Source organism: Rhinopithecus bieti, unplaced genomic scaffold, assembly GCF_001698545.2.
Source record: "Rhinopithecus bieti isolate Rb0 unplaced genomic scaffold, ASM169854v2 scaffold_2314, whole genome shotgun sequence".
Taxonomy (NCBI): Eukaryota; Metazoa; Chordata; class Mammalia; order Primates; family Cercopithecidae; genus Rhinopithecus; species Rhinopithecus bieti.
Genome location: NW_016803781.1, coordinates 1,569,324 through 1,580,250, shown reverse-complemented (window position 1 = coordinate 1,580,250; position 10,927 = coordinate 1,569,324).

Sequence of the window (10,927 nt, the reverse complement as noted above, 5' to 3'; positions counted from 1 at the left end):
GAAAAGAAAAAAACTACAAAAATTAGCTGGGCGTGGTGGCAGGCGCCTGTAATCCCAGCTGCTCGGGAGGCTGAGGCAGGAGAATCACTTGAACCTGGGAGGCGGAGGTTGCAGTGAGCTGAGATTGAGCCACTGTGCTCCAGCCTGGGTGACAGAGTAAGACTCCGTCTCAAAGTAAGTAAATAAATAAATAAACCAACAAACAAACTCCTTAAGGCCAGGACAACACTCCTAATCCCTCTGCTCTCCCCTCTTCCCCCACTCACATCGTATTGTAATTGTCCATTTTGGAGTTTCTCAGTCTGCACTACAGACATTTGGACCAGATCATTCTTTGTGGCAGTGTGGGGTGGGGTTGTCCCGTGCATTGTAGGATGTTTAGCAGCATCCCCGGCCTCTACCAAGGAGATGCCAGTAGCATCCCCTCCCCAAGTCCTGACAACCAAAAACGTCCCCAGGCATTGCCAACTGTCCCCTGGGGGTGCAGTCTTCTCTATCAAGAACACTGATCTACTGCGGGGTGAGAGAGGGGTGAGACTAAGCCAATTCTCTCCATCTCCCAGGTATCTGTCCAGTGCCTGATGCACAAAGGTGCCCAAGCCTGAACCTGAACAGAAGAGGCTTACTCCACCCTGAGACTCACGTCTTCCAGGAAGCCTTCCACAATGCCTTAGCCCAGTTAGTGTTTCTGCTGGGCTCCCACAGCCTGCTGCGCTCACCGCTGGCACAGTCCCCTCCAAGGGTAGGAAATGGGCCTTGCTCACTGTGTATTTTCAAGGCCTAGCCCGCAAGTTGGTATACAGACCTGAGAAACAGGGACGACTTAGGCTGAAAGCCATGCAAGGCCAGTTTTACCCATTTTAATTCAGGGCTTCCTCATCCCAGCAAAGGTGATAATATCAGTGACAGTTCCATTTATACACCAGGCAATGAGCTAATATCCACAGGATTCAGAGAGGAAAACTGAGCCTTACACAGGTGAAGCTTGTCCTGGATTCCAATGACCTCGAGGCTTAAAATTCCTGGTTCCTCCTCTTATGGATCAAATGAAGTCATGCATGAAAAAAGACATTTGTAATACATATCAAACAAATATTTATACCTGGAACATACAAAGAGTTCTGTGAAATCAATAAAAAAAAAAAAGGACAGGCAACACAATAGAAAAATGGGAACGTCTGAAGATATACTTCATAAAAGAGGTTATCTAAGTAGTCAATAAGCATATGAAAGGTGCTCAAACTCAAACCCATGGGGAAAAAAAGGAAATTTAAAGTACATTGTGGGATCATTACATAACCAAATAACTAAAAAGAGAAAAGGATACCAAGTGTTGGCAAGGATGTAATGCAACCAGAACTTTCATACTCTGCTGGCGGGATGGAAACCTGGTACAACCCCTTTGGAAAACTCTGGCTTAACTGAGACAAAGACTGAATGTGCACCTTCTCTACAACCCAGTAATTCTACTGCTGATTACACATCACGAGAAATGCATTCAACTGTTCACCAAAGGGCACATAACAAAATGTTCCCGGTGGCATGATCGTAACTGCCCCCAACTGGACATTATCCAAATGCCCGTTGGCAATAGAGTGGATAAATAAGTAAATATAAATAAATAGATATATACTAAACAGCCAGGAGAAAGAACAAACCAGAACCTTAGGCAGTAATAACACCTGTGATGCACGAAAGAAGTCAGCACAAGAGAGACCATAACGCATGGTTCTGTCAGAGGCATTGGAACCACAGCGACTCCATCTCTCCGATACGCATGAGGCTGAGACCTGCTGGGCTGCATTCCCAAGAGGTCAGGCATTCTTAGTCACAAAGACAGGAAGTCAGCAGGACTGGTTTCATAAGATACAGGTCATAAAGACCCCACTAATAAAACAGGATACAATAAAGAAGCCGGACAAAACCCGCCAAAACCAAGATGGCAACAAAAGTGACCTCTGGTCATTCTCACTGCTCATTATAGGCCAATTATAATGCATGGGCATGCTAAAAGACACTCCCACCACCAGCGCCATGACAGTTTACAAATGCCATAGCAACTCCAGAAGTTACCCTGTATGGTCTAAAAAGGTGAGGAACCCTCAGTTCGGGAACTGCCCACTCCTTTCCCCTTATTTAGCATGCGATCAAGAAATAACCATAAATATAGCCAACCAGCAGTCCGCTGGGCTGCTTTGTCTATGCTGTAGCCATTCTACTGTTTGTTTACTTCCTTAGTAAACTTGCTTTCACGTTATGAATTCACCCTGAATTCTTTCTTTTTTTCTGAGATGGAGTCTTGCTCTGTTGCCCAGGTTGGAGTACAGTGGTGCAATCTTGGCTCACTGCAAGCGCCGCCTCCTGGGTTCATGCCATTCTCCTGCCTCAGCCTCCCGAGTAGCTGGGACTACAGGCGCCCGCCACCTCGCCCGGCTAAGTTTTCGTATTTTTAGTAGAGACGGGGTTTCACCGTGTTAGCCAGGATGGTCTCGAGCTCCTGACCTCATGATCTGCCCGCCTCGGCCTCCCAAAGTGCTGGGATTACAGGCGTGAACCACTGCACCCGGCCTCATCCTGAATTCCTTCTTGCACAACGTCTAAGAACCCTCTCTTGGGGTCTGGATCAGGACCCCGTTCCAGTAATAGTTTCATGGATATAAAGTACAAAAGCAGGTGAAATTCTAGGGGGAGATGTCAGGATGGTGGTTACCCCTGGTGGGGGGAAGAGGTAACTGGAGGGGGAGCAAGGTGTCCTGGGGCAGGGAGGGGCGCTATGTACATTCAGCTACTGATCTAGGTGCTTGTCACACGGACACGCTCGTCTTTTGAAAATTCATTGAGCTGTATGTTTATGAAGTATGCACTTTTCTGTAACATGTTAGACTTGAATAAAAATAGTCTTAAAGAATCACACTTTCAGCAAGCTTGGTGGCTCACACCTGTAATTCCAGCACTTTGGGAGGCTAAGGCAAGAGGATCACTTCAAGACCAAAAGCTGGAGGCTGCAGTGAGCCATGGTTACACCACTGCACTCCAGCCTGGGCAACAGAGAGACTTTTGTCTCCTAAAAAAAGAAAATTAATGGCCTGGCACGGTGGCTCATGCCTGTAATCTCAGCACTTTGGGAGGCCAAGGCAGGAGGATCACCTGAGGTCAGGAGTTCAAAACCAGCCTAGCCAACATGGTAAAACCCTGTTTCTACTAAAAAATACAAAAATTAGCCGGGCATGGTCGTAGGCACCTGTAATCCCAGCTACTCAGGAGACTGAAGCAGGGAGAACCTGGAAGGTGGAGGTTGCAGTGGGCCGAGATCGTGCCACTGCACTCCAGCCTGGGTGACAGAGCAAGACTCTGTCTTGGAAAAAAGAAAGAAAAGAAAGAAAAAAGAAAGAAAGAAAATTAATTAAAGAATCACACATTGTCAAATGCTGAGGAATGGTGTTGCTGGCTGGGGTATGCTACCCACCCCACTCCACCCCACACACCTTTCTCGGCTGCTGCAGAGGAACACACAGACTCTTCTTATTCATTCAACCAACACTTGCAGGACGGCGCTCTCCCAGGGCTAGGCTCCGTGCCGGGTGCCAGGAACTTAACGGGGAATTGAGTTTCAGCCTCTGATCATGCCACCCACACCCCAGCTCCTGGCACGGACACCTCCCAGACCCACATTCAATAAATGAGCAGCCAGGCCACGGTGGCTTTTGATGAGATGCCAAGGAGGTAATGTCTGCTTGTCTTCCTCTTTCTCTACAACCCATGAAAAAGTTTACAGGGTTTTTTCTTATGCGGGGCCAAACCCAGCCATTCTGGCACAGGTATCAGGAGGTCACACTTGGCTACTTGTCTCTTTGACCTAGATTGGGTCAAATGTCCATCTTTGAAGCAACACTGCAACCTAGGAATGAAATGCTGTGATTGGCTAGGCCTAGGTTACATGCCTTCTCTCCTCCCTCCAGCCCAGGAGATACTAGCACCCCTGGATGCTCCCCACAGGCTGACGTCTCCTGAATTGTCATCTCCAGCCCAAATCTCTCTCCTCACTTAGACGTAGGTGCCCACTCTCTTCCTCCCTGAATCTGGTCCTTTCCCCAGCATACCCCACCTGCAGCTGGTAGCAGCTCCATCCTTTCGTGCTCACGCCAAAAACCTTGAAGGCAGCTTTGATTCTTCTTTCTCACCCTAATCCAATCCAGCAGCAAATCCTGTTAACTTCACCTTTAAAACAGAGCCAGAATCCGCCATTTCTCACCACCCGCACTGCCAGGCGTTTGTTTCAGGCGTTCACATCTTTATTTTTATTTTTATTCTTATTTATTTATTTTTTTTGAGACGGAGTCTCACTCTGTCGCCTAGGCTGGAGTGCAGCGGCCGGATCTCGGCTCACTGCAAGCTCCGCCTCCTGGGTTCACGCCATTCTCCTGCCTCAGCCTCCCCAGTAGCTGGGGACTACAGGTGCCCGCCACCGCGCCCGGCTAATTTTTTGTATTTTTTTGTAGAGACGGGGTTTCACCGTGTTAGCCAGGATGGTCTCGATCTCCTGACCTCGTGATCCGCCCGTCTCGGCCTCCCAAAGTGCTGGGATTACAGGCTTGAGCCACCGTGCCCAGCCTCAGGCGTTCACTTCTTACCACTCTGGTCCAAGCCACCTCATCACCAGCTTTCCTGATTCTGCCCTTGTCTTAGTTGATTTTCAGCAAGCAGCCACAGTGACCTTAGGAAAACAGAAGTCAGGCCATTTGCTCCTGACTTCTCCTCTGCTCCGCACCCTCCCATGGCTCCCACTTTACTCAGGAAAAACCAGTCCTCATTTGCCTTACAGGTTTGGCCCTGTCCCTTACCTTTCTGCCCCCAACCCCACTGGCCCCTGCCCCTTCTCCAGCCACACTGGCCCCCTTGCTCTCCCTCAAACACACAAGCACACTCCCTCCTCTGGGCCAGAGCCCTGGCTGCATCTGCTGCCTGGATGCACTTTCCGCAAACATCCACTTGGCTCACTCTCTCACCCTCCTGTCCTCTCTCACATCTCACCTCTTCAAGGTCTCTTCTGATCAACCAGTTAATGCTGCAACCTGCCCCACCAACACGGCACTCCAGAAGCCCTCACCCTGCGTGATTTTTCTCCCCCAGCACTCACTGCCTTCTAACACATCATATGATATTACATATTCTGCATTCATTGTCTGGGGGCCTTGAATGCTCTGTTTACTGAGCACTGCAGCTTAGTAGGTGCTCAATGAATATTTACTGGATAGAGCTGTCACTCTGCACCCCTTATCCTGAGGACACAGAATCCTCACAGGCCCCTCTCAGCATAGCAACCGTGAAATGGCCAACTTTCCACTAGTCTGTCACTTGGATTCCTGACAGCATTTCAAACTCAAGACAACTTGAACTCATAATGGGATCTCCTGAGCTTGGTTTCTCTTCCAGGCTTGCCTGTTGGAACAAGCCAGAAACCCAAGATCATCATGAACCTCTTCCTTCCCATGAACCCCTGATCCAATCACCACTGAGTCCGGTGCATTTACATGAACCCCTGATCCAATCACCACTGAGTCCTGTGCAAGTACATGAACCCCTGATCCAATCACCACTGAGCCCTGTGCAAGTACATGAACCCCTGATCCAATCACCACTGAGCCCTGTGCATTTACATGAACCCCTGATCCAATCACCACTGGGTCCTGTGCATTTACATGAACCCCTGATCCAATCACCACTGAGTCTGGTGCATTACACTCACCGCCCCCAGGATCCAGCTGTTTCTCTCCATCACCAGCAGCCCAGTCCAAGTCCCCATTGTCCTCCACCTGATCATGCTTCCACCCCTGCCTGTCCCCATATGGTGGCATGTCACCCCCTGCCTTCACTACACTTCCAAAGCTTCCCACTGTCTTCAGGATGCAATTTCTTCACGTGGCTTAGAGGGGTGTCATGATCAGACCCCTTCTCCAGTCCAATGGACTTTCTATCAGCCCTAAGGGTGCCATGCATCCCTGGTTTTCTTATTTTCATTCTCAGTCACCTTCGACCCCTGGTGCAGACATATAACCTAGGCCTGGCCAATCACAGCATTTCATTCCCAGGCTGCAGTGTTGGTTCAAAGATGGACATTTGACCCAATCTAGGTCAACGAAACTCAACTGGAGACTTTCACAGAATTCTGTGGGGAGGCTAAGCAAGTAGGGTACAGGGCTGGAGGTGTGGGGGCCATCTCTAGTCACCACCTGCAAAGCCTGCGTGAGAGCAAAGCCAACCTAGGAAGGTGGAGCCAAGAGATGGAGACATAAATCCCTGAAATTAGTTGAGTCCTTGGATCTAGCCATACCTGAGGCTCACTTCTTACATAATTCAATAAATTTACCTTTTTGCTCAATGCTATGGTTTGTCTCTCAAGAGTCCTAGCTAACAGGTATGTCCATACCCTCTTCCCATCTTATCTTGGGCTGCTTGTTATCTCCTCAGCTCAAGTATCCCCTTCTCCAGGAAGCCTTCCCTGAATACCCCGACTAGATTAAGCTCTACCCTCCCATGTCTCACAGTCCTGTCTGTCTACCACTCACCATACTGTATGGTAAATGCTGTTTGCCCTTCTGTTTCCCATATTCCACTGTGAGCGCTCACGGGCTGGGAGGCACTGCAGTCTGGTGGGGTTTTTTCTTCTCTTTCTTTTTTCCTACACTTATCACAGAGCCTGACACTGAGAGGCATTCATATTTTACTTTTTGAGATCATTTTGCTCACCAGTAAGTTTCCTCAGATATCAGGGAGTAGTGAAAAAAGAATGGGTTTTGCAGAAAGATGCACCTGAGTTTGAATTCCCCACCTATCAGCTTTGTGACTTCAGGTAAATCACTTAACCTCTCTGGGCCTCATTTTTCTCATCTGTGAATTGGGAGAGCAGCTAAGTACATGGAAGGGCTTTACTACCTTATTAGAGTCCAGTTAACTGTTTAAGCAATGATAGTTCCTGGCTCTACTTTCTTTCTCCAGGGACTGCTCAAGCAATCCTCCCACCTCAGGCCCCAAAGTAGAGAGGACCACAGGTACACACCACCACACCCGGCTAATTTTGTTTATTTTTTGTCAAGATGAGGTCTCTCTATGTTGTCCAGGCTGGTCTCAAACTCCTGGGCTAACGTGATCCACCCTCCTCGGCCTCCCAAAGTGCTCAGATGACAGGTGTGAGCCACGGCGCCTGGCCTAGTTCCACCGTCTTATCTGAAGGCCTGGGGTGATGGCCCGGGCCAGTCATCAACTCTGACTTCCGCCCCAACAACGTGGATGTGAGTTTCCACACAAGATGTGACTCTAGAGTATCTTTATTAACATGTCAGAAGGTTTTCTGACGTTTTTGCTTATGAAGCCTTCAGCTAACTTCCCTCTTCCCCAGGCCCCAACTGCAGTTTATGGCTTTTCTGATTGCATGACTTTCCACTTCTTTGTTGTGGAGGTTTTGCAATGGCTGACAGCCAAAAAGTGAAAAGGCTTGACCAAGAACAAAGCGAGCAAGAAATAAATACTTGCTGGATGTAATGTTCCTCAACAAGATGGCCTCAACCATTTTTTGTGGTTCATCCAGGAAGCATGAGGCCTTTATCCAGGTAACATTTTGGGCATATTACTAGGGGCAGCAGTTGGCTCTAGGTGGGGGTTTTCAGAGCAGAATCTGCCAGCCCCAGTTCTACGGTAGCGCATAGTAGGAATCCAGTTTCCTGAGCATTCGCCTGCTCCTCTGTTTCCTTCCTGGACAGACTGTGATACCTTCTTCCTTTTCACTCACTCCTAGAAGCAGGAAGAACCGGAATAATTGCAAAGGCTTTAAGAGCTGCTCAGAGTATGAACACTTAAACAATCATGGGGAGAAACCCACAAGAGAGAAGGGGCATGATCTCATGGTTCACTGTTTTGGGGGGCAGATTCACAGTTGGGGAACAGCCTTTTCCTAATGGTGCAGGGCTTTGGGGAACCTGGGTCTTATGGAAAACATTTCCATCTGTAGACTTGCCCAGCCATTACCAGGAAGCAAAATGCCATGGGAAGAGTCCCTTAACTTCTCTGAGCCTCAGTTTCCTCATCTGTAAAATGGGTGAAGAATAACAAAATCTTCATTGCTATGAATTACTGAGCACTTCTATGCATTAGGTGCCACATAACGATTATCTGTCACCCACAAAATAATCACTATTATGATCCCTGTTGCACAGATGAGGAAACTGAGGACCAGAGAGAAGTGTCTGGCCCAAGGTCTCAAAGCTCATGCATAAGCCAGCTGGAGTTCTAACTCAAGTGTGTCTGACTTGAGAGTTGCTATCATCCCACAACAACAGGCCTCCTCTTGATGCCTGCCTCCAGGTCACTGTGAGGTTCCAACGCCATCACACACACAAAAGCTAAAGATACTCCCTGAGGCACCTGTTTGCTCAGGAACCAGCAAGCCATAGGTACTGGGGAGGCGACTGGCTGGAAACAAATACAAGTCCTTTGGATCTTCACTGTCTGCTTTTCTCCTGGGCTCCCCTCATGCCCAGTCCTGAGTAGAGAGGGTCCCAGAGAACAGAAATGAGGAAAAGGCAACAGTGAGTAACTGCATCCTTGCAATGAAGGAGTGCCCACCAGCATCCTCACCCCCCAGAAAGTAGGCTCCCAACCACGAGTTGCACTGTGCCTATCACCTCCCACCACAACTCCAGCCCTGCCAGGAACTCACCACCAACCAGGAGAACCCAACCAGAAGGGGGCTGGGAGGAGCCGTCCTTTCCTACCCGCTCTCGGAGGGGCTGCATGCCATTGGCTTTCTGGACCATAAAATGAGACATACCATGAACTTCCCCACCCTGTCCATCCAGGGACCATCTAAGGGACTCCAGCACGAGGACACAGTCCACGACCTCTAAGATTTGAGCCCTCCCTATGAGGACCTGTCCCCACTCAGTCTCATTTCCTATCACACACCCTAGATGCAGGGGTAAGAATCTAGGTTTGACTCCCGCCCCTCCACTTCCCCAGACAAGTGGTCCAATTCCCCCGTGCCCCATGTCTTTCATCTGGAAAATGGGAATAACACAGCACTTCCCTGGAGGTTAAGATGAATTTGCACCTAGGAAGTCCTTAGCAGAGTAACTGACACACACTAGGGCATCCATAAACACTGGCTGTGACTATTACGACTTTGACACGGAATGCCTTCTTGACCCTGTACTGATACTATTCCTTCTTCCCACAATGCCTCCTTTCCGTTTTTGCCTCTTCTCCCAAATAATTACGGCGATAACAGTAATCATCACACATACCAATTGCTAAGGGCCTCCTACTTGCAAGACCATGCACAGAATGCTTCCCAAAGAGCATCTCCTTCCTGGTGCATCCTCCCGAGACGGCAACACTATCATTTCTATACTTCCCCTTGTGTCCATCTAAAACATCAGCTCTCCCAGGGCAGGAGGAACAGGGTCTCTCCTGCTCACTGCTGGATTCCCGGCATCCAGCATAAAGCAGGCACACAGGAGGTGCTCAGTATTCACTACATAAATGAGACCTCACTGAATCCTCACAAAAACCCACTGCTGTAAGTGAGGATGGTATTCTTTTAAAATGAAGATGCAAAGGACACAAAAAAAAAGATTAAGGAAATTATTCAAGGCTGCATCACACCAAATGGCAAAACGCAGACACGAACCTGGGGCTGTGGAGTGCTAAATTCACACTCTTACTAATTAAGGAAAATCCACGTTCCAAACGGGGCTCCACCCCGTACGCCTTGGAAGGCTTCTCTGACGGCTGCCACTGACAACGATGGAGCTGGTCTTCTTGAAACACCATCAGAGCTGGACTTTGAAAGTAACATTCCTGGGAAACTCTCTGTACCGGCAAAACCCCAAGTCAGATCTATAGGAGCTTGTGGGTCAGCACAGGAGATTGACGCCCAAGTAATGGGATAATTTGCAGAATGAAACAAGAGCTTGGGCCGGGCACAGTGGCTCACGCCTGTAATCCCAGCACTTTGGGAGGCCGAGGCAGGCGGATCACGAGGTCGGGAGATCGAAACCATCCTGGCAAACACGGTGAAACCCGGTCTCTACTAAAAAAACAAAAAATTAGCCGGGCGTGGTGGCGGCCGCCTGCAGTCCCAGATACTTGGGAAGCTGAGGCAGGAGAATGGCATGAACCCAGGAGGCAGAGCTTGCAGTGAACTGAGATCGCACCACTGCACTCCAGCCTGGGTCACAGAGCGAGACTCTGTCTCAAAAAAGAAAAAAAAGAAACAAGAGCTTGGTTAGGGGAAGCAAGTCATGTCATCATCTGAGCTGAGTCTAAAAGAATGCCAGCATTTTAACGTGCAGAAGTTGGAGGAAGCATCCCAAGTAGAAGGAACAGCTCGAGCAGAGGGCAGAAGTGTGAAAGCACACTGGAAATGTGGAGAATGGCAAGGAATTCACTGTGAACAGAACAGTCTCTGTGGAGGAAGGGAAAGCAAATAATCATGGCAATAAGAATAACAACAATAATAGGAAGACTAAGCCAGGCACAGTGGCTCATGCCTATAATTCCAAGCATTTTGGGAGGCCGAAGTGGGAGAATTACTTGAGACAAGGAGTTCAAGACCAGCCTGGGCAACATAGCAAGACCCTGTCTCTAAAAAAAAAAAAAAAATTAAATTAGCCAAGCGTGGTGGTGCGTACTTGTAGTCCCTGCTACTTGGGAGGGTAAGATCACTTGAGCCCAGGAATTCAAGGCTGCAGCAAGCTATGATCATGCCACAGCAATCCAGCCTGGGTGACAGAGCAAAACCCTGTCTTAAAAAAATAAAAAATAAAAAAAATAAAAAGCAAACATGCATATAGTGCTTACTGTGTGCCTGGGGGGTTTCTACACACTTTACAAATATTTGTGCTTTTTTTTTTTTTTTTTTTTTTTTTTTTTT